At 40.3% G+C, this 25,150-nt stretch overlaps 1 protein-coding gene and 1 non-coding gene across 9 annotated transcripts in view; both read left to right on the top strand.

The window, feature by feature from the left end:
• Positions 1-25,150, top strand: part of ADAMTS17 (ADAM metallopeptidase with thrombospondin type 1 motif 17) — a 361,254-nt gene that overhangs the window by 38,550 nt on the left and 297,554 nt on the right. The window lies entirely within an intron of this gene.
• On the top strand, positions 18,737-18,843 carry LOC137208205 (U6 spliceosomal RNA). The gene has a single exon (XR_010935536.1). It is a non-coding gene; the product is annotated as a U6 spliceosomal RNA (small nuclear RNA).

Below are 25,150 nucleotides of genomic sequence, written 5' to 3' on the forward strand. Positions count from 1 at the left end.
TAGGTATGTAGTAAGACTTGAAATTGGGAAGTGTGAAGTCATTCATTTTTTTTTTTTTTTTTTTGCTGTTGTTGTTATTCTGGGTCCCTTGAATTTCCATATGAATTTTAGGATCAGCTTTTCAATTTCTGTAGAGAAGCCAGGTGGCATTTTTATAGGGATTGCGTTAAATCTGTAGATCAGTTTGGGAAGTATTGCCATCCTAACAGTATTAAGTCTGCTGATTCATAAACATGTGCATTTAGGTATTCTTTAACTTCTTTCAAAGAATAAGATTTTCACTTCTTTTGTTAAATTTATTCCTAAGCACTTTATTCTTTTTGAGGCTAATGTAAAAAGTTGTTTCTTAATTACATTTCTGGTTTGTTCACTGCTACTATAGAAATACAATAGAGTTTTGTTTATTGATCTTGCATCCTTCAGTCTTGCTGAACTCATTAATTAATTCAAATAGTTGTAGTGGATTCCTTAGCAGTGTTTGTATACTAGGTTGTGCCATCTGTGAATGGAGATGGTTTACTTCTTCCTTTTCAATCTGAATGCCTTTTATTTCTTTTTCTTGCCTAATTGCCCTGGATAGAACCTTCAATGCAATGTTGAATAGAAATGGCACGAAACAATATCCTTCTCTTGTTCCTGGTCTTAGGAGGAAAGGATTCAGTCTTTCACCATTGAGGATGATGTTAGTTGTCTGTTTTTTGTAGATACTCTTTTTCAGGTTGAGGACATTTTCTTTATTCCTAGTTTGTTGAGTATTTGTCTTTTTTTGTTTCTTTTTAAATCATGAAAGGGTATTCAATTTTGTCAAATGGTTTTTCTGTATCTGTTGAGATGATCATGTGGTTTTTGTCCTTTACTGGTATTAGATTGGTATTACATTTTTTGGATTTTGGATGTCAAATCAATTTTGCACTCGTGTGAAAAATCCCATTACCATTATATATACCATTTGTCATAGTATATATTCCTTTTTATATCTTGCTGGGTTCAGTTTGCTAGTATTTTTTGAGGATATTTGCATTTATATTTGTTAGAGATAATGGTCTGTAGCGTTTTTTTTTTCTTCTTGTGATGTCTTTGTCTGTTTTTGACCTCATAAGATGAGTTTTGAAGTATTCCCTTCTCTTCTAATTTTTTGATAGAATTTGTCAAGAATTGGTATTAATTCCTGTTTAAATGTTTGGTAGAATTTACTGCTAAGCCATCTTTGCCTGGCTTTTCTTTGTGCGTGGTTTTAAATTACTGATTCAAACTCTACTTATAATAGGTCCATTCAGAGTGTATATTTTTCTTCAGTAAGTTTTTGTAGTTTCTGTCTTTCTAGGAATTTGTTCATTGCATCTATGTTATCTAATTTGTTGACATACGTTGTTCACAGTATTCCTTTATAATCTTTTGTATTTCTGTAAGATAAGTGGTAATATTCCCTCTTTCACATGTGAGTCTTTTATTTTTTTTCTCCCTTGGTCATTGTAGCTAAATGTTGTTAATTTTGTTGTAGCTAAATGTTGTTAATTTTGTTGATTTTTTAAGGAAGCAACTTTTGGTTTAGTTGATTTTCTCTTATTTTTCTATTATTTCAATAATTTTTTTCTCTAATTTTTCTTTTCTTCCTCTTCCTCTTTGGATTTTGATTGCCCTTCTTTTTTCTAATGTCTTGAGGTAAAAGGTTAAGTTATTGATTTAAAGTCTCTACGTATTTTGTTGAATTATCTATTTCTTTCTTCAAATTTTTTTGTTTGTTTTTCATATATTATGGGGTCCCGTCAGGTGCACGTAAGTTTATAATTGTTTCATGTCCCTGATGAATTGACTCTTTTATCATTAATAACATCCACTTTATCGCCAATAACACTTTACGTTTTATTATCTAAGTTGTCTGATATTAATAGAGCTACTCCAGCTTTCTTATGGTTGCTGTTTGAATGATATGTCTTTTCCATTCATTTACTTTCAACCTATTTGTATCATTGAATGTAATGTGTATACGGTGTCTACAGCATATGGTTGGATTTTTAAAATCTATTCTGCCAATCTCAGTTGGTTAATCCACTCACATCTAATGTTATTACTGACGTAGCTGCATTTATGTCTGCCATTTAAGTTTTTGTTTTCTATGCGTCTGTTACCTTTTTTATTCCTCTATAACTCCATTTCTGCTTTAGTTTTTAATTTAATGAATATTTTCTAGGGGTAACATTTTAATGCTTTTAATTATTATGTTACTATATGTTTTTGAAATGTTTTCCTAATGGTTGTTATAGGACTTACCATATTATCTTTTTTTTTTAACATCTTTATTGGAGTATAATTGCTTTAAAATGGTGTATTAGTTTCTGCTTTATAAGAAAGTGAATCAGTTATACATATACATATATATACCAATATCTCGTCCCTCTTGCGTCTCCCTCCCACCCTCCCTAGCCCACCCCTCTAGGTGGTCACAAAGCACTGAGCAGATCTCCCTGTGCTATGCGGCTGCTTCCCACTAGCTAGCTATTTTACATTTGGTAGTACGTGTAAGTCTATGCCACTCTCTCACTTCATCCCAGCTTATGCTTCCCTCTCCCCGTGTCCTCAAGCCCATTCTCTATGTCTGCATCTTTATTCCTGTCCTGGCCCTAGGTTCTTCATAACCATTTTATTTTTTAGATTCCATATATATGTGTTAGCATACGGTATTTGTTTTTCTCTTTCTGACTTATTTCACTCTGTATGACAGAGTCTAGGTCCATCTACCTCACTACAAATAACTCAATTTTGTTTCTTTTATGGCTGAGTAATATTCCATTGCATATATGTGCCACATCTTCTTTATATATTCATCTGTCGATGGACACTTAGGTTGCTTCCATGTCCTGGCTATTATAAATACAATGAACATTGTGGTACATGACTCTTTTTGAATTCTGGTTTTCTCAGGGTATTATGCCTAGTAGTGGGATTGCTGGGTCATATGGTAGTTCTATTTTTAGTTTTTTAAAGGAACGTCCATACTGTTCTCCATAGTGGCTGTATCAGTTTACATTCCCACCAACAGAGCAAGAGGGTTCCCTTTTCTCCACAACCTGTCCAGCATTTATTGTTTGTAGATTTTTTGATGATGGCCATTCTGACTGGTGTGAGGTGATACTTCATTGTAGTTTTGATTTGCATTTCTCTAATGATTAATGATGTTGAGCATTCGTTCATGTGTTTGTTGGCAATCTGTATATCTTCTTTGGAGAAATGTCTATTTAGGTCTTCTTCCCGTTTTTGGATTGGGTTGTTTCCTTTTTGATATTGAGCTGCATGAGCTGCTTGTCAATTTTGGAGATTAATCCTTTGTCAGTTGCTTCGTGTGCAAATATTTTCTCCTATTCTTAAGGCTGTCTTTTTGTCTTGTTTATGGTTTCCTTTGCTGTGCAAAAGTTTTTAAGTTTCATTAGGTCCCATTTGTTTATTTTTGTTTTTATTTCCATTTCTCTAGGAGGTGGGTCAAAAAGGAACTTTCTGTGATTTATGTCATAGAGTGTTCTGCCTATGTTTTCCTCTAAGAGTTTGATAGTGTCTGTCCTTACATTTAGGTCTTTAATCCATTTTGAGTTTATTTTTGTGTATGGTGTTAGGGAGTGTTCTAGTTTCATTCTTTTACATGTAGCTGTCCAGCTTTCCTAGCACCACTTATTGAAGAGGCTGTCTTTTCTCCATTGTATATTCTTGCCTCCTTTATCAAAGATAAGGTGACCATATGTACGTGGGTTTGTCTCTGGGCTTTCTCTCCTGTTCCATTGATCTATCTTTCTGTTTTTTGTGCCAGTACCATACTGTCTTGATTACTGTAGCTTTGTAGTATAGTCTGAAGTCAGGGAGCCTGATCCTCCAGCCTCGTTTTTCTTTCTCAAGATTGCTTTGGCTATTCAGGGTCTTTTGTGTTTCCATAGAAATTGTGAATTTTTTGTTCTAGTTCTGTGAAAAATGCCAGTGGTAGTTTGATAAGGATTGCATTGAATCTATAGATTGCTTTGGGTAGTATAGTCGTTTTCACAATGTTGATTCTTCCAATCCAAGAACATGGTATAACTCTCCATCTGTGTCATGTTTAATTTCTTTCATCAGTGTCTTATAATTTTCTTCATACAGGTCTTTTGTCTCCTTAGGTAGGTTTATTCCTAGATATTTTATTCTTTTTGTTGCAATGGTAAATGAGAGTGTTCCCTTAATTTCTTTTTCAGATTTTTCATCATTTGTGTATAAGAATGCCGAGATTTCTGTGCATTAATTTTGTATCCTGCTACTTTACCAAATTCATTGATTAGCTCTAGTAGTTTTCTGGTAGCATCTTTGGGATTCTCTATGTATAGTATCACGTCATCTGCAAACAGTGACAGTTTTACTTCTTCTTTTCCAGTTTGGATTCCTTTTATTTCTTTTTCTTCTCTGATTGCTGTGGCTAAAACTTCCAAAACGATGTTGAATAATAGTGGTGAGAGTGGGCAACATTGTCTTGTTCCTGATCTCATTGGGAATGGTTTCAGTTTTTCACCATTGAGGAGGATGTTCGCTGTGGGTTTGTCATATATGGCCTTTATTATGTTGAGGTAAATTCCCTCTATGCCTACTTTCTGTACGGTTTTTTTCGTAAATGTGTGTTGAATTTTGTTGAAAGCTTTTTCTGCATCTGTTGAGATGATCATATGGTTTTTCTCCTTCAATTTTTTAATATGGTGTATCGCATTGATTGATTTGCCTATACTGAAGAATCCTTGCATTCCTGGGATAAGCCCCACTTGTTCATGGTGTGTGACCCTTTTAATGTGCTGTTGGTTTCTGTTTGCTAGTATTTTGCTGAGGATTTTTGCATCTATGTTCATCAGTGATATTGAGCTGTAGTTTTCTTTCTTTGTGACTACCTTGTCTGGTTTTGGTATCAGGGTGATGGTGGCCTCGTAGAATGAGTGTGGAAGTGTCTGTCCTTCTGCTATATCTTGGAAGAGTTTGAGGAGGATAGGTGCTAGCTCTTCTCTAAATGTTTGATAGAATTCGTCTGGTCCTGCGCTTTTGTTTGTTGGAAGATTTTTAATCCCAGTCTCAATTTCAGTGCTTGTGGTTGGTCTGTTTATATTTTCTATTTCTTCCTGGTTCAGTTTTGGAAGGTTGAGCTTTTCTAAGAATTTTTTCATTTCTTCCAGGTTGTCCATTTTATTGGCATATAGTTGCTTGTAGTAATCTCTTAGGATGCTTTGTATTTCTGCAGTGTCAGTCGTTACTTCTCCTTTTTTATTTCTAATCCGTTGATTTGAGTCTTCTCCCTTTTTTTCTTGATGAGTCTGGCTAATGGTTTATCAATATTATTTATCTTTTCAAAGAATCAGCTTTTAGTTTTATTGGTCTTTGATATTGTTTCCTTCATTTCTTTTCCATTTATTTCTGATCTGATCTTTATGACTTCTTTCCTTCTGCTAACTTTGCAGGTGTTTTTTTTCTTCTTTCTCTAATTGCTTTAAGTGTAAGGTTAGGTTGTTTATTTGAGATGTTTCTTATTTCTTGAGTTAGGATTGTATTGCTGTAAACCTCCCTCTTAGAACTGCTTTTGCTGCCTTCCCCAGGTTTTGGATCGTCGTGTTTTCATTGTTATTTGTTTCTAGGTATTTTTTTCTTTTGTCTTTGATTTCTTCAGTAATCTCTTGGTTATTTAGTAGTGTATTGTTTAGCCTCCATGTGTTTGTATTTTTTACAGACTTTTCCCTGTAATTGATATCTAGCCTCATAGCGTTGTGGTCAGAAAAGATGCTTGATACAATTTCAATTTTCTTAAATTTACCAAGGCTTGATTTGTGCCCCAAGATATGGTCTATCCTGGAGAATGTTCCATGAGCACTTGAGAAGAAAGAGTATTCTGTTGTTTTTGGATGGAATGTTCTGTAAATACCAAGTAAGTCCATCTTTTTTAATGTAACATTTAAAGTTTCTGTTCCCTTATTTATTTTCATTTTGGATGTTCTGTCCATTGGTGATAGTGGGGTGTTAAAGTCCCCTACTATGATTGTGTTACTGTCAATTTCCCTTTTTATAGCTGTAAACATTTGCCTTATGTATTGAGGTGCTCCTATGTTAGGTGCATAAATATTTACAATTGTTATATCTTCTTCTTGGATCGATCCCTTGATCATTACGTAGTGTCCTTCTTTGTCTCTTGTAATAGTCTTTATTTTAAAGTCTATTTTGTCTGATATGAGAATTGCTACTCCAGCTTTCTTTTGGTTTCCATTTGCATGGAATATCTTTTTCCATCCCCTCACTTTCATTCTGTATGTGTCCCTAGGTCTGAAGTGGGTGTTTGTAGAGAGCATATATACGGGTCTTGTTTTTGTATCCATTCAGCCAGTCTGTGTCTTTTGGTAGAGCGTTTAATCCAATTACATTTAAGGTAATTATTGATATGTATGTTCCTATTACCATTTTCTTAATTGTTTTGGGTTTGTTATTGTAGGTGTTTTACTTGTCTTGTATTTCCTGCCTAGAGAAGTTCCTTTTGTATTTGTTGTAGAGCTGGTTTGGTGGTGCTCTTAGCTTTTGCTTGTCTGTAAAGGTTTTAATTTCTCCATTGAATCTGAATGAGATCCTTGCTGGGTAGAGTAATCGTGGTTTTAGGTTTTTTTTCTTCATCGCTTTAAATATGTCCTGCCACTCCCTTCTGGCTTGCAGAGTTTCTGCTGAAAGATCAGCTGTTAACCTTATGGGGATTCCCTTGTGTGTTATTTGTTGTTTTTCCCTTGCTGCTTTTAATATTTTTTGTTTGTATATAATTTTGGATAGTTTGATTAATATGTGTCTTGGTGTGTTTCTCCTCGGATTTATTCTGTATGGGACTCTCTGTGCTTCCTGCACTTGATTGACTATTTCCTTTCCCATATTAGGGAAGTTTTCAACTATAATCCCTTCAAATATTTTCTCCGTCCCTTTCTTTTTTCTTCTTCTTCTGGGACCCCTATAATTCGAATTTTGGTGCATTTAATGTTGTCCCAGAGGTCTCTGAGACTGCCCTCGATTCTTTTCATTCTTTTTTCTTTATTCTGCTCGGCAGTAGTTTTTTCCACTGTTTATCTTCCAGGTCACTTATCCATTCTTCTGCCTCCATTATTATGCTATTGATTCCTTGTAGAGAATTTTTAATTTCATTTATTGTGTTGTTCATCATTGTTTGTTTACTCTTTAGTTCTTCTATGTCCTGGTGAAACGTTTCTAGTATTCTCCATTCTATTTCCACAATTTTGGATCATCTTTACTATCATTACTCTGAATTTTTTCAGGTAGACTGCCTATTTCCTCTTCATTTGTTTGATCTGGTGGGTTTTTACCTTGCTCCTTCGTCTGCTGTGTGTTTCTCTGTCTTCTCATTTTGCTTAACTTACTGTGTTTGGGGTCTCCTTTTCGCACGCTGCAGGTTCGTAGTTCCCATTTTTTTTGGTGTCTGCCTCCAGTGTCTAAGGTTGTTTCAGTGTGTTGTGTAGGCTTCCTGGTGGAGGGGACTAGTGCCTCTGCTCTGGTGGATGAGGCTGGATATTGTCTTTCTCGTGGGCAGGACCATGTCCGGTGGTGTGTTTTGGGTTGTCTGTTACTTTAGTATGATTTTAGGCAGCCTCTCTCCTAATGGGTGGGGTTGTGTTTCTGTCTTGCTTGTTGTTTGGCATCGGGTATGCAGCACTGTAGCTTGCTGGTCATTGAGTGTAGATGGGTGTTAGCGTTGAGATGGAGATCTCTTGGAGAGCTTTCACCGTTTGATGTTATGTGGAGCCGGGAGGTCTTTGGTTGACCAATGTCCTGAACTCGGCTCTCCCACCTCAGAGGTACAGGCCTGACACCCGGCTGGAGCACCAAGACCCTGTCAGCCACCCGGCTCAGAAGAAAAGGGAGGGAAAAAAGAGAAAGAAAGAAAAAATAAAATAAAGTTATTAAAATAAAAATAATTATTAAAAATAAGAAATTTTTAAAGTAATAAAAAAAGGAAAAAAAAAGAAAGAAGGAAGAGAGCAACCAAACCAAAAAACAAATCCACCAATGATAACAAATGCTGAAAACTGTACTAAAACAAACAAAAAACAGATAGACAGAACCCTAGGACAAATGATAAAAGCAAAGCTATACAGGCAGAATCACACAAAGAAGCATACACATACACACTCACAAAAAGAGAAAAAGGAAAAAAAAATATATCGTTTGCTCCCAATGTCCACCACTTCAATATTGGGATGAGTCATTGTCTGTTCAGGTACTCCACAGATGCAGGGTACATCAGGTTGATTGTGGAGATTTAATCTGCTGCTCCTGAGCCTGTTAGGAGAAATACCCCTTTATCTTCTTTGTTCACACAGCTCCTGGGGTTCAGCTTTGGATTTGGCCCCGCCTCTGCATGTAGGTTCCCTGAGAGTGTCTGTTCTTCGCTCAGACAGGACAGGGTTACGCTAGCAGCACATTAGGGGTCTCTGGCTCACTCAGGCCAGGGGGAGGGAGGGGTACAGAATGCAGGGCAAGCCTGTGGTGGCAGAGGCCAGCATGACGTTGCAACAGTGTGAGGAGCGCCATGTATTCTCCCGGGGAAGTTGCCCCTCAATCACGGGACCCTGGCAGTGGCGGGCTGCACAGGCTCTCGGGTGGGAAGGTATGGATAGTGACCTGTGCTTTCACACAGGCTTCTTGGTGGCTGCAGCAGCAGCCTTAGTGTTTCATGCCCGTCTCTGGTGTCCATGCTGATAACCGCAGCTCACGCCCATCTCTGGAGCTTGTTTAGCTAGTGCTCTGAATCCCCTCTTCTCTCACACCGCGAAACAATGGTCTCTTGCCTCTTAGGCAGTTCCAGACGTTTTCCGAACTCCCTCCTGGCTAGCTGTGGCACACTAGCCCCCTTCAGGCTGTGTTAATGCAGCCATCCCCAGTCCTCTCCTTGGGATCTTACCTCCAAAGCCCAAGCTTCAGCTCCCAGCCCCCACCCGTCCTGGTGGGTGAGCAGACAAGCCTCCCGGGCTGGTGATTGCTGGTCGGCCCCGATCCTCTGTGCGGGAATACCTCCGCTTTGCCCACTGCACCTCTGTTGCTTGCGCTCTCCTCCATGGCTCTGATGCTTCTTCCCTGTCCACCCCCGTCTCTGCCGGTGAAGGGGCTTCCTAGTTTGTGGAAACTTTTCCTCCTTCACAGCTCCCTCTCCGAGGTGCAGGTCCCGTCCCTATACTTTTGTCTCTGTTTTTTCTTTTTTCTTATGCCCTACCCAGGTACATGGGGAGCTTTTTTTGCCTTTTGCGAACTCTGAGGTCTTCTGCCAGCGTTCAGTATGTGTTCTGTAGTTGTTCCACATGTAGATGTATTTCTGATGTATTTGTGGGGAGGAAGGTGATCTCCACGTCTTACTCTTCCACCATCTTGAAGGTCTCACTCCACCATATTATATCTTAACTTCTCAGAATCTACATCAGATTTACTAACTTAATGCCAGTGAGATATAGAAACATTACCTCTATATTGCTCTATTCTCTTTCCTCTTTTGTGAACTATTATTGTTTATAAATATATATCATAATATATATTTTATGTTTATATATTATACACATATCACAAACCCAACAATGAATTGTTGTTAGTATAATTTTTCTTAATTCACATAATTTTATGTGTATTAAAGAAGCTGAGAAAGGAAAAATCGAGCAAGTCTATAGAGTTTGTTATATCAACCTTCCTTTTCATCATTTCTTGCTCTCTTCATTTCTTCCTGTGGATTTGAGTTATCATCTGTTATCATTTTCCTACCCCAAGACAACTTTGCTAACACCCATCTCTTTTGTGCTTTTTTTGTCAAACACATTATCTTTCTCTATGTGAAAGGCCTGATAATACAGCTATGTAAATAATGTTTTATACAATTTCTTTTAAAATCAGTTAAGAGAAAAAGGGGAAGAAATATGCAATTATACTGTTTCTTTTAATTACATATTCAACTCGATTATTTTCCTTGTGTTTGTGGATTTGAATTGTCGTTTGGGGTACTTTCTTTTATTTATTTCTTTTATTTTTTTATTTTTATTTTTTGCGGTACGCGGGCCTCTCACTGTTGTGGCCTCTCCCGTTGTGGAGCACAGGCTCCGGACGCGCAGGCTCAGCAGTTATGGGTCACGGGCCTAGCCGCTCCGCAGCATGTGGGATCTTCCCGGACTGGGGCACGAACCCATGTCCCCTGCATCGGCAGGCGGACTCTCAACCACTGCGCCACCAGGGAAGCCCCTGGGGTACTTTCTTTTAGTCTGAACAACTTCCTTTAGTATTTCTTGCACGGAATGTCTGCTAGGAACAAATTCTCTGTTATTGCTTATCATAGAATATCTTTATTTCACCTTTGTTTTTGAAGGATAGTTTTGCTGAATATAAGATTATTGGTTGACAATTCTTTCAGCACCTTGAATATGTCATCCAGCTGTCTCTGGCCTTATTGTTTCTGATGAGAAGTCAGGTGCTAATCTTATTGGCACCTTGTACATGATGAGACATTTTTCTCTTACTGCTTTCAAGATTTTCTCTTTTTCTTTGACTTTCATCATTTTTACCGTATGTCTGGGTGTGGATCTCTTTGTATTTATTCTACTTGGATTTTGTTGAGTGTCTTGGATGAATTATGTTTTTCATCATACTTAGCAAGTTTTCAGGCATTGTTTCTTCAAATTTTTTTCTATTCCTTTCTCTTTCTCCTCTCCTTCCCATTGAATTATGTTGGTGTGCTTAATGGTGTCCCACATTTCTCTGAGGCTCTGGTCAGTTTCTGCTTTTCTTCAGACTGTATAATCTCTATCAATAGATCCTTATATTTGCTGAGTCTTTCTTCTACTAGTTTAAATATAGTTTTAGCTCCTGTAGTGAAAATTTCAGTTTTGTTATTGTACTTTTCAAATCCAGAATTTCAGTTTACTTCTTTAAAAAAAGTAATTTCTGTCTCTTTATTGATATTCTCTATTTGATGAGACATTGTCATTATAGCTTTCTTTACATTTTTAAGCATAGTTTCTTTTAGTTCTTTGAACATTTTTATTGTGGATGTTTTTAAGTCTTTGCCTGTTAAATCTGTCATCTGGGTTCTCTCACAGTCAGTTTCTGTGCCTGATTTTTTTCCCTACATGTGGGTCACACTTTCCTGTTTCTTTTTTGTGTCTCATAGTTTTTGTTGAAAATTGGACATTTTATAATAATTTCAGGAACCTGGATACTGGTTCCTTATCACTTCTTCAGGTCTTCTTTTGTTGTTGTTTGCTTATTTATTTGTTTAGTGATTCAGACTATTTGGTGATGTCTTTTTTCCTTTAGTGCCACTCTCAGAGGGAGCAACCTGGGGCATATATGTACAGTCACCCTACATGACAGTGGTTTAATCGGGGTTCTCTTTGTCTCTTTCCCTAATCTCTCTATTAAGCTGTCTGCCTTTTTTGGTATCACATCCAGCTGGTGTGCTTCATTAATTGCTGACTGATTGCTCTATTGTTTTCAACAGTGCCTGAGACATACATGGCTCTGCCGTTTGGCCCAACTAAATTCAGTAAGGAGTCATTTTTGTGGCAAGTCTCTGAGGTCTGTTCTAACCCCAAGAGGGCTCTCTTTTCCTGTTTTCTTTGATGAACTACCTGACCTGTCATTTATTGCTCTTTATTAAGAGGAGCTGCCAGCCGCATATTTGCTTATTGCTAAAATTGTTATTGTTTTCAAGAGTGCCTGTAGGCTTGAACTTCCCACACTTTATTTCAAATAATGCCAGTACTTTTGGGGAGAGCATAGAAGCTCTTTGATTTTATGGACTACCTCTGTCTTTGGGGAAAATCTCTAAGTCACTACTCTGGACAATAGGCAGAGTTGGTAGTCTCTGGTCTTCTCAGGTTGCCTCTCCTGACATAGAATATCTGCCCTGTGAGCAAGCTTATATGAGGGTGATTGGTGCCCCCAGTATTTTCCTGGGTTAGAACCTCCTTCTTATGAGGGGAGCTGGGTGAAAGAATGGAATCTTAACCTTTTAGATGCACTCATCAGGAAATTAGAGTCTTCAATTTGGACTGGAGGAGATGAGAAATGATGGTGGCCTACCCCTCCTGGTAAAGCACCATATCCTTTGATTGGCAGCTGAGGGGAGGAGGAGCTCTGCTTCTTTGTCATGTTCATCTGGAGTGGAGCTTCCATCAATCTGAGCTAGGAAGGGAAGGAATGAGAGAGTAGTGGCTCAAATGTCAGTTTTCACTCTTGTCCTGAAAGTGGAACTCATGGGCTGCAAGAGAAAAGTGGTCAGTTTGGGAACCACAGTTGTCATAAAATGGCTCTTTCATGCTGTGGCAGGAACTCTAGAAATCTGAGGTTAGCTTGCCGTGGCAGCATAGTTGTGAAGGTGATTGACTGAAATTGGGCAGCATTGAAATGGATCTTCTGGAAGTGCAGTCTATGATCTAAGATTCCTTGAAGACTTCTCAAAGCAAGAGAGGCCTACTGTTGGGCGTGACAGGGAGTGTGGGTTTTTTCTAATGCTGACCAGGGTAAGTGGCCCTGAAAGGGGACATTCCAGAAAGAAAACTAATTGGTGTTATTCCCAGAGCTGGGAAACAAGTTGGTCATGGCAGTAGCAGCTGACCTCTGGATTCCTCTGGCTGAACTTTAATCTTCTCTCATGCAGCATCCAGGCAGGGAGTGAGTTGACCTGTGATGGGATCAGGGCCACAACTGGTGGGCTTATGTAGCTGCTGGTGCCCTGTCCAAAGCTCCTGCTGGGCATGTGTAGGCAGATATGATTTCAAATCAAAGGCATATCCAGAGCTGATCTCAGACCACTGTACTGATTGATGATGCAGTGTGGTCCCCATAGGTCAGGATCCTGCTACAAGTGATCAGGATTCTATGGTGGCAGAATTTGCCCTGGAAGATGGCTTGCTGGGCTGGTGACTTTATGTTGGTCTGCCCTTACAGGCTTCTAGAGCAGAAAATCAGTGTGATGGGTCTGGTTTCCAGGGATGCAGTAACTGGAATCATATCAGACAAAGAAACTGACCATGCACCTCATGGAGGGAGGCATCCTCTCACAACAGGATGGCCCAAGGGCCACTCAGTACGAGCCAGTCTTGTGCAGTGACTGGTTGGCTCAGGTGTGCCAGGATCAGAGCAGAAGTGATGTGAGCCTGGCTCAGAAAGGACGTGCAATAAATATGGGTGAAAAGGACAAGAAGGTGGGGGAGGGAGGAGGTGAAGGGGCTATCCTGTCTCTAAAAGATAGGGCAGAGCAGTACCATAAAAAGAGAGAGCGTGTGACTCCTCTGAATGTCCTGAGGAGGTACTGGGGCATCTCAGCTCCCAACATGTTGTCAGTGTCTGGACTTGCCATGTGGGAACGTTGTCTCTCAGGAATTGAATGCTGAGGTTGGTGGACTTATGGCTCATTGAGCTTCTTGTAAAGACTGTGCTACAGAGCTTAGGACAGTCCAAATGAGTTTGTTATAGGAGACCAGTGGCAGCAGATTAAAATAAATCACCCAGGATGTGGTGACACATTCAGATTAGGAGGCCATAGAAATGCTCTCTTATTAATCTCTGGATGACAAGGGCACTGCGCGCATTGCAAAGCATGCTTACAGCATGGCCTCGGGTTTCACCCTGCAACTATCAAGCAGTCCTTCCACTACAACCCGTATGAAGACAGAAAAAGGCAAAAACATATTTAGAAAAATGAAGGAGATAGTCAAACTGTTGTCAAAATTGGCAAGGACTTTCCACTAACTATAAAGAACAGTGGACCTGGATTGGTAAGGGTAGTCAGTGGGCTTTTCAGAGTGGCCAAATCCTACCTGTCTGAAAGAGAGCCGGAAGAAATATTTTCCCATCTCTTGTTTGTCCTTGGCTTTGAATTTTAGAAGATTTATGATACTTAGGAAACTTGCTGGCTGTTCCTCTTGGTTTGGCATTAGCCATTGTTTTATAGCCATTCTACAGCTAACTCCAGGGCAGCCCTGGAGGGAGGTATGGCGGGAGGTATGTTGCTGGTACTTTGTATCTAGCATTGCCCTGTGGACAGAAGGAGGCCTGTAGATCCCTATTTAAGTGTCCCGTCAGTTCAGAATGTACAGTACTGCTCCCTGGGGAGGTACAGGATCCCACCACAGCCTGGTAGAGCCGACTACACAGATGCCTACTGAACATCGTGCTTGTCTGCCTGTCCTCTAGTAGCAGGTCTGAGATGGGATGCTGACTGTTGTGATCAAGGGAGACCTGTTCACCCAAGTCTTGGTGCTGGCTTTAGGTAGACCTGTCCTCACTGCAATTTGAGTATGTACAGAAAACCCATTTGAGGGTCTGAGTTCAAATACTATAGCCTATAAGGGAAAGGATATGCAGAGAAAACATATCTTTGGAAAGGGTTTATTTCAGGACCAGAATAAATTTTAGAAAACCGGTATCCTAATGGGATGTAAGAAGATAAGGCTTTACTATGGAAAACAGTATGGAGTTTCCTTAAAAAAATAAAAACAGAACTACCATGTGATCCAGTGATCCCACTCCTGGTCATATATCCAGAAAAGATGAAAACTCTAATTTGAAAAGATACATGCCCCCCAATGTTAATAGTAGCACTATTTCTAATAGCCAAGACATGGAAGCAACCTAAGTGTCCATCAACAGGTGAATGGATAAAGAAGGTGTGGTGTATGTATACAATGGAATATTCCTCATCCATAAAAAGTGAAACATTGCCATTTGCAGCAACATGGATGGACCTAGACATTATCATACATTATCATACTAAATGAAGTAAGTCAGACAGAAGGACAAATATTGTATGATATCACTTATATGTGGAATCTAAAAAATAATACAAATGATTTTATTTACAAAACAGAAACAGACTCACAGACTTAGAAAACAAACTTATGGTTACCAAAGGGGAAAGGTGGGGAGGGATAAATTATGGGATTAACATATACACACTACTATATATAAAATAGGTAAGCAACAAGGATTTACTGTATAGCACAGGGAACTATATTCAATACCTTATAATAATCTATAATGGAAAATAATCTGAAAATACATATATATAACTGAATCACTTTGCTGTACACCTGTAACTACACAATACTGTAAATCTACTATACTTCAATAAAAAAGAGAACATTTGGACCTAAACAGATGTCAGAAGTCATAAAAAAAGAAGATAGGACTTTAAGAAGCAAAAGCCATAAGAATGAGATGTAAAAACAGTAAACTTAAAAGGGAACTGGTGAGATAATGAAAGCTTATAAAACTCATTTGCTGTAGCAGAATTAAAATCTACAAGGGAGACACTACGGAATTGAAACAACATTACACATTTGAATTAGTGATGTAGAGAATAAATGTGACATGCTTCTTTGGGGGCAAAGGAAGGAAAGAATAGAGTGGTGAGAAAGGAAGTGATAGAAATGGGGTACAGAAAATGTAAGTCCAATTTTAGAATCTCTGTAGAAGGAACCCCTCTGCTCAAGTTAGGATAGGGGCATTCATCAAAGATTTTTAATGAATGAAGACTTTCTGGAAGGTTTAAAAAAATCTCAGTTTACCAGATAAAAGGCTTACTGTGTTTTGATCAAAATTCATATACATAGGCCCACAGTTATTTATTCTGGCAAAATTTGTGAATTATAAGAATAATAGGAAAAGTTATACCAGTATTCAAGCAGACAAAACAGGTTACTTAAAAGAAACAAAAATCTGGCAGGCCTGAGTTGTCCATGATACTAAGTCCTAGAAGACAGTGGAGCCAGGACTGCAGTGTTGGGACAAGAAGTGACTGTGCAGTCTTCCCTGGTGGCGCAGTGGTTAAGAATCCGCCTGCCAATGCATGGGACACAGGTTCGAGCCCTGGTCTGGGAAGATCCCACATGCTGTGGAGCAACTAAGCCTGTGCACCACAACTACTGAGCCTGCACTCTAGAACTCATGAGCCACAACTACTGAGCCTGCATGTTGCAACTACTGAAACCCACGTGCCTAGAGCCTGTGCTCTGCAACAAGAGAAGACGCCGCAATGAGAAGCCCACGTACCACAACGAAGAGTAGCCCCTGCTCGCCACAACTAGAGAAAACCCACGTGCAGCAACGAAGACCCAGTGCAGCCAAAAATAAATAAATAAATTTATTAAAAAAAAAAAGTGACTGTGCTCCAAGAATATGACACTCAGACAATTTGTTGTTCACCTGTGAGGGCACCTGATGCTCTTAGATATGTAAGAGGTTAGAAACCAGACACCCTGCTTGTCCTTCTAGGAAGGATTTCTTTAAAACATAATTGCAGTTGATTATGAGCTGAAGCAAAATTAAAAGATTAGAAATAGGGAGGGCATGATATAAAGAGTTGATGTGGATGATTGAAACTGGTTTAACAGAGTTAAGCCTAACTAATTGATGCAAATACAGTTCCAAATGGAAAGCAATAATTAAAAAGTTAAGGGAAGATCAAAGACCTTCCCTTAAATGTAAGGGCTAAAACTATCATGGTCCTAGAAGAAAATATAGGAATAAATCTTTATGACCTTGAATTAGGCAATGGTTTCTTAGATATGAATGATATCAAAAACACAAGCAACCAAAGAAAATAAAGATAAATTGGATTTAATCAAAGTTAAAATATTTTGTGCTTCAAAGGATACCATCAAGAAAGTTAAAGGATAACTCACATGATAGAAGAAAATTTCTCCAAATCATATATCTGATGAGGGACTTGTATCTGGGATATATCCTATAATTCAACTATAAAAAGACAACTCAATTGAAAAGTAGACAAAGGACTTGAAAAGATAGTTCTCTGAAGAATATACATATAATTGGCCAATGATCACATGAAAAAATGCTCAGCATTATTAGACACCAGAGGAATGCAAATCAAAACCACAGTGAGATACCATTTCGTACCCACTTGGATAATTACAATAAAAAAGATGGACAATAACAAGTGTTGGTGGAAATGTAGAGAAATTAGAACCCTCATATGGTGCTGCTGGGAATATAAAATGGTACAGACACTTGAAGAACAGGTTGGCAGTTCCTCAAAAGTTTAAGCAAAGGGTTACGACATGACCTAGCAATTCTACTCCAAGGTATACACCCAAGAGAAATTAAAACATTTATTCACATAAAAACTTATACGTGAATGTTCATAGGAGCATTAGTCACAATAGCCAAAATATGAAAACAACCCAAATGTCCATCAACTGATGAATGGAAAACAAAGTGGTATTCCATGCAATGGAATCTTATTTGGCAACAAAAAGGAATAAGGTACAGATACATGCTGGATGGATGAACCTTGAAAATATTTTCATAAGAGAAAGAAGCTAGAAACAAAAGACCACATATTAAATGACTCTATTTATATGAAATGTTCAGAATAGGCAAACCTATGGAGACAGAAAGTAACTAGTGATTTCGTAGGGCGGGGGTGGTAGAGGACGAAATGGGAAGTGGTTGCTAATGGGTATAATGTTTCATTTTGGGTGATAAAAATGGTCTATTTGTGTCATCATGGTTGTGCAACTCTGAGAATATACCAAAAGCTATTGAATTGTATCCTTAAAATGGATGAATTGTATGGTATGTGAATCATATCTCAATAAAGCTGTTGTAAAAAGTAAGGAAAGGTGTAAAATATAAAGTACTTTAATAATATTCTGTACCTCAAATTTAAGAAATATTTTCAAATCAGAAAAGTGGGGGACTTCCCTGGTGGCACAGTGGTTAAGAATCCATCTGCCAATGCAGGGGACATGGATTTGACCCCTGGTTCGGGAAGATCCCACATGCCGTGGAATAACTAAGCCCATCCACCATAACTACTGAGCCTGCTCTCTAGAGCCTGTGAGCCACAACTGCTGAGCTTGTGTGCCACAGCTACTGAAGCCTGCGCATCTAGAGCCCATGCTCTGCAACAAGACAAGCCACCACAATGAGAAGCCTGCACACCGCAACAAAGAGTATCCCCCACTCACAGCAACTAGAGAAAGCCCACGCACAGCAACGAAGACCCAACGCAGCCATAAATAAAGAAAGCAAGAAAGAAAGAAAGAAAAGAAAAGTGGAAAGGAATCTGGGAGAAAAAAGGGATGTTAAATTCTTCTCTGCCCAAAGGGAAAGCCAAAGTTCTACTATGTTCTTGACATGGAAAGAATGTTTCCTAAGATTGTAAGGATAGCTTATTGTAGAATTTCTTCCTAAGTACTGGAGATGATAAACTCAGTGAAATATAGCTCACATAGGAAAATAGAGAAAAGGAACTAAAAACATGACAGAAGATAAAAAATTATCATTTTTATAATAAATATAAAGGCATTAAAACCCTCTATTCAATGACAGAGACTCAGAAATGACACCAAAAAGTTATGGTAAAAGCATGGGTAAAGATTTAAACATCAAATACAATTAAAAGGTGATGGGGGCTTCCCTGGTGGCGCAGTGGTTGAGAGTCTGCCTGCCGATGCAGGGGACACAGGTTCGTGCTCCAGTCCGGGAAGATACCACATGCCGCGGAGCGGCTGGGCCCGTGAGCCATGGCTGCTGAGCCTGCGCATCCAGAGCCTGTACTCCGCAACGGGAGAGGCCACAACAGTGAGAGGCCCACGTACCGCAAAAAAAAAAAGTGATAAAATCGAGGAAATACTTATCATAGTACTACAGAAGTCTAATATTCTTCCATTTCTTCCTTCACTTATTTTAAAACTCTTTAGTGCTTGTGTCAGCAGCACATGTACTAAAATTGGAACAATACAGAGAAGAGTAGCATGGCCCCTGTGTAAGGATGACACACAAATTCATGAAGCATTCCATATTTTTAATCTAATTTTAAGAAAAGAAACAAATGAGCTTATTTACAAAACAGAAACAGACTTACAGGTATCAGAAACAAACTTATGATTACCAAAGGCGAAACATGGCAGGGAGGCTTAAATTAGGAGCTTGGAATTAACGTACACGCACTACTATATGTAAGATAACCAACAAGACTTAACTGTATAGCACAGGGAACTCTACTCAGTATTCTGTGATAACCTATATGAGAAAAGAACCTGAAAAAGAATGAATACATGTGTATGTATAACTAAATCACTTTTCTGTGCACCTGAAACTAACACAACGTTGTAAATCAACTATACTTCAATTAAGTTTAAAAAATAAATGAAAGTAAATAAAATAAAATGAGGTTGTGGTAAGACCACTCTCCCCTCAAAAAAACTATTTACTGAACATCTACTATGTGCTAGGCACTAGGTATGGAGCGATGAATAAACTGGCATGATTCCTGTTCTCACAGCTTCCTGTAGAGTGGAAGAGACTGTTATTAAACACAGAGCAGTTAAATTATTTCAAATTGTGGTTAAGTGCTCCAAGGAAAAGAGAAGTGTGCTCTGGTGACTTAGGTGAAGGGGTCCAAGGACATCCTCATTGAGGAAACGGCATTTGAGTTGTGAGGACAAGTCAGTCAGGTGGCTGTTTGGAAAAGAATTTACCAAATGGAGCTATTCCATGTTCAGAGGCCAGGGTGTGGGGAGGAGTTTCAGTGCTTGAACTCATGAAGGCCAGTGTGATTATGTGGTTGCTCCCTACTTGGACTTTAGGGGAAGCCACAGGACGACAGAGGCCACAGGAAATTGGGAGTGGGGGGTCTTAGTGAATTTGCGAGTTGGCATAACGAGGGTTTCCGTTCCCTCTGCTGTTTGACTGGTTTGCTCATCCTGGTGGAGCCCAAGGCTACTTTACATGTGGAAGTCCAAGGAATGGCTGACGTGCCATAAAGGAACCACTCACCTCTTGGTGACCCAGTGGGGACATTGGAAGTTTGGGACCCCCACTAGTAAGGGTGTCAGGAGAACTGCAGCCATGCTCAGATGAATGTGCCTTTCTGGGCAGGTTCTTTGGCCCTGGAGTGTCCTCGGCATTCGGGAAGGGGGTTCTTTGGGAAAGAGTCATAGTCTGGTGACTGGATCTAGGCCAAAAGAGGAGCACTTGACTTATTTTACCACCTCTAGGTCTGCTGGTGGGTTATTTGAGCTCTCTCTCCATTTGTTAGGGGACATCTTGGGCTTCTGTGAAACTCAAGGGGCCTTTGGAGGAGTGAAGGATGTCTGATTGTTAACTGCTCTGGAAATATGTGGGCATCCAATATATTTGGAAGAACCCCTGACATCCAAGACAGAACCATAAATTTGTTTTCCCTAAGCTTCTAAAAAGAGGGTAAAGGATTTTTTGATCCTTTTGTTCCTTGTTTATGGACTTCATTCTCTCATTCACTTACACATTCAAAAATAATGACTGAATGCCAACTACGTACATACCACCCTGCTCAGTGTGGGAGATACAGAGGCGAGAAGGGCAGTCCCCACCCTCAAAACCCAGATACTTGTGGAGATGTATAGCCCACGACCCGAGGCTATGCTGAGCACTATCGGGTATCAGGGGAGGGGTGGAAGGAAGAAGCCTTCACCTATATTTTAGTTTTGTGTTGAAGCAATGAAGAGTTCCTGGTCCAAAGATATGGCCTGCCCTCCTTGCAAAGATGGAGGAATATCTGCGCTGTCTGAAGTTTCTTGTACTTCTTTGCCAAAGATGAAAGACCATCTGTCAAAAGAAACAATATCCAGGAACCCTGTGGGGGATTCCAGGTGCAGAAGACAAGTTGATTTCTTTTCAGACTTTTGTTTGTCCCGTCTTGCTCTGGCCGAAACATGGCACGTTAATTAATTTCTCTCTCCAAGCTATGTATTTGGGGGATGTTCTTTTTTTCTCTTCCATCAATTTAGAAGATAGAATCATCAAGCTCCAGTAGGCTAGTGTAATCTTTCAGCAATAGACTTAACTGAAAAGTGGTGGTGAGAAGCACATGATAATTCCAAACATTTGCATTTGTTTTCTTGAATTTGCCAAATGTATCTTGATGGACCTCTGAGATGACTGTTCTTTCTGGGAATCACACGTTGTCCTGATTGTCCTGACTATGTGGCTATACACACTTAAACTCATGTGAAGGTGACCTGCCCAGTCCACACTTCTTAAGGCAAGAAAGAAGATGGGCATCTGTTATGGACTAAAATGTGTCCCCACTAATCTCTGTGTTGAAGTTCTAACCCCCAGCACCTCAGACTAGGAATGTGTTTGGAAATAGGGCCTTTAAAGAAGGGATTATAGTTAAATGAGGTCATTAGGGAGTCCTTGTAAGAAGAGGAAATTTGGACTTAGATGGGTAAAGAGGGAAGATCTGTGAAGATGAAGACAGAAGGCAGCCATCTGCAAATCAGGAAGAGAGGCCTCAGAAGAAACCAACCCTGCCGACACCTCAATCTTGGCTTCTAGTCTCCAGAACTGTGAAGAAATAAATGTCTGTTGTTTAAGCCACCCAGTCTGTTACTTTGTAATGGCAACCCTAGCTGACTAATGCAGTATCTTTTACGGGAAACATTTAATATTTAATAGAGGTTGAGACAAGGTTTTAGACTGATGTGAAATAAACCAGAAAACACAGCCATCTGCCTTACCTTCAGGGAACCCTATGACAGCCAGTGTGAAACATTCTTACTGGAATAGGCCCAGCGTCTTTGTTAGATGGTGCTACCTTGCATTTTCCATTTTTCCTGCTTCTTTTTTTCTGGTTGTACAGCTCTGCCCTTTCCTGATACAATGAATAGTGCTTTTCTTCCTTCTCTCCTTCCAGTTGGAAGCCTGCTTTCCCTAGGAGTCTGGGCTGTTTCCTTGACGGTTCTTTCATCTGTGGGGTATTTATAGGACTGTTAAAGTTTTACATGCTTCTCTCCCTCCCTTGAGGGGAGCACCCAGCGCCCGGCCAGCCACAGATTCAGGGTTTGACTGGCACCTGTTGAACAATTATCGTCTTTTCTCAGTTGGTGTGAGGTGGGCGTATTAGAAGCCTTGTTCTTCCTTGCTGGCAGTCTGTGACTGGACAGGGAGAGTGGTAGAAACCGAGTGAAGATGGCAGTCTTCCGTGGGCCTGGGTTTTCTTATTGGATGTGTGAGTTTTTTCCATCTCAAGCTTCCTTCAATTCTAGTATTTTCCAGCAGTGTTCCTGTTTCTCTCCTCCCCAGACCTCACCAAAGTCTGTACCATTTCCTCACCTCTCACTTTTTTCCCTTCCCTGGCCTGGTGTCCACTCCCCTGTCCTCAGCAGCACTCTCCGTAAGACCCACCTGGGTCTGGACCTGGCCCTCTGCTGTGCTGGAGGAGCTGAGCAGCCCCTCCTCCTGAGACTTTATTTTCCCTGCTCTTGTGACGCTGTGCTCTGCTTTCCCTGCACCTCGCCATCCGCCCCCCGCTTGGTTCCGTTTCTTCTCTCCAGTCATGCAGTTTGGAGGTCCCGGAAGGATCGGTCTGGGATCGTTCCTTCCTAGATGCCTATCTCTGATCTCGCCTTTGCTTTTGAGCGCCAAGTCTGCACACTCGACAGCCAACTTGACCTCTCCACTTGGGTACTTTAAAAGCACCTGAAACTAACAAGGCCAAAACTTGCAGTGCTTTTTTTTTTCACACCTGGCCCCGTTCCAGGGGTCCCTAATTCAGTGGTTAGCACAACCATACAAACCAGGAGTTATCCTTGATAGCCCTTCTTTACCCACCCAAATATCCCCAGTATTCTTGGTCTCACCTTCTAAGTACCTACTGAATCTATTTGCTTCCTTTCACCGGCAGTTGCCCCCTTTGTCTAGCTGTGGTCCCTATGTACCTGAGCTCCTGTAGTGGTCATCCAACTAGTGTCCCCACTTCCATGTCCCCCTGGAATCTGTTCTACCCATAATAGCCAGGGTGACACATTGGAAACACAAGCCCTAGATGGCTTCCCACTGCTCTGGGGTTAAAGAAGAAAACCCTGAGCACATTGCATTTGACCCTTCAAGTGTGCCCCTGCCTTATTGCTCAAGCCTCTTGGCCAGCCACACTCTCTCTTGGATCTCTGTGGTTTCTAGAACATGCCATGCCTTCTTCTGTCCCCAGGGCCTATGTACCTGCTGTCCCCACTGCCTGGACTGCTCCCATCTCCTCTCTTCTCACTGCCACTGATTAACTGTTGCTTATCTTCCTAATCTTGGCCCTAGTGTCACTTCCTGATGGAACCCAATCTAAATTGGAACCCCCTTCTTTTTATCCTGTCATAGTATTATCTATTCTTTCTTGCAAACATTTGTTATATTTGTAATTTTTATATATTCATTTGTTCATTTGATTAATGTTTATTCCTCCTAGGTGGTCACCTACATTACCTAGCACATAGTAGGTTCACAATTCAATATTTGTTGACCAAATGAGTATCTTCACAATTCAATATTTGGTGACCAAATGAGTATCTTCACAATTCAATATTTGGTGACCAAATGAGTATCTTCCCACCTCACCCACAGACAGTAGTGCCTGGTTGCTTGGTGCCCACGTGGCTCTGACCATGGGTGGAAAGGTCTGGCAGGGCCAGCTCAGCCTTCTTACCCCTGGTCCTGCTGCCTCCCAGGGTGGGGGGGTGTGTGGGACACCTCCTGCCTAATGAAGGGACTGATTTTGGACTCCCAGGTTGATCAGTTCTTCATTCAGCATCTTAACCACAAAAAACCCTATTTTCCACCTTTCTTTGTAAGGAATTTACATGAAAAAAATATGCCTTTTATAAAAGTGACTTGGCCTTGGGGGAAGTTATTTAAAGAATTCATACTTGGAGCGCAAAACTTATTTTTTTCCTTTTAAAAAAAAAAAGAGAGAGAAGGCCATTATTTTTCAAGGATATTGGATTTATGCAGCTGCCAAAAGTTCACCTGGCTGGGAGTGCTTCTGCACATGTGGAACCATCGTTTCTAGTTGAAAAGGTAGTTTTTTGTTTGTTTGTTTTTAAATAAGCAGACCCTTTGGTTGAAGAAAATAAAAGTGATCAGAAAATAGTTTTTTTGGACCTGATAATTTTCTTGGAAAGCATGTTGTTTGTCTGTGTGTGTGCAAACTTAAAAACGAGACTTGTTGTTCATGCTTCCTCCTCCAGTACTTTCCCCATGTTGACTATGAATCTGTAAGGTGCTGTCCTTGGGTCTTTGGATATGGCAGTGATAGGTTGTTGGGAAATCTATGGCACACACTGATGCTTGCATTTCCTTCACAGGGCACCCCATTGATTGGTTTTCGTTAAAGATGACTCAGAATGAAGGGCAGCATTCCTGTCTATGGCAGGGTTCTGCAGTGTGGAAGTGCATATCCAATATCTTAATATTTCCATGGTGAAGAAATAAATCCTTATTTCTAGAACTGGGAGGAGTCCTTGAAGCTTGAATGAAATATAGGAATTAGTTCTAGGACTGACCCTCTCATTTTAGGCTATATCAGTTTGTGTCTAGTTAGGAAAACAGAAACTGTGCTAGGTATTTCTAATTATGAGATTTAACACAGGGAATTGGTTACTTCAGTGTCAAAGTCTGAATGAGCAAAAGTGGAGCTGAGGTAACCCAGGTAATAGCTATCACCCCAGGGCTGGGGAAAGAAAAGAGAAAAGGTGGCATTTCCAAGACCACAGAGCTTGCAGCAGTGGTCTGTGGGGCTTGGGCTCAGACCTGTGAGGGACATCAGACCACCAATGAGGTACAGCCAAGCAGGTGTCTCTATGGACGTACCTCTGAGGGAGATGAGGAGGCTTGTCTGGGAGTTCCCCAGGAGCTGGAGGCTAGAGACACAGCTACCCAATACTGCTGGAACAATGCCACCCTGAGCTGAAACACAGGAGCCCATTCTCCCCATCTCCTGCCTTCCAGTCTCCCTACAGCGCCCCCTGTTGGCAGAGCTGAACAGGAAGCCAGCTAGCAAGGGAGTCCAGGAAATAATTTACAGGCCCCCAACCCCAGAGTGGAGCACAGAAGAGAGGGCTGGGAGAAAAAGGGCAAATAACTGGTGCACAGGAAATGGATACCTTTCTGTTAAGTGGCACTTTCAACGGCATCAAGATCAGGCCCAGGTGAATTTTCAGAGTTCCCAACTCCCACCCTGAAGGTATTTTTATTACATCTCATGGCTGCTTATTTTGGGAGATTTAAAGACAAAAGATAGTGGGGCTATTGGACATGCAGTTGAAACCACACATCTTACCATTTTTCATGCTGTGGCAGCGGT

This window comes from Pseudorca crassidens, chromosome 1 (genome assembly GCF_039906515.1).
Source record: "Pseudorca crassidens isolate mPseCra1 chromosome 1, mPseCra1.hap1, whole genome shotgun sequence".
NCBI lineage: Eukaryota > Metazoa > Chordata > Mammalia > Artiodactyla > Delphinidae > Pseudorca > Pseudorca crassidens.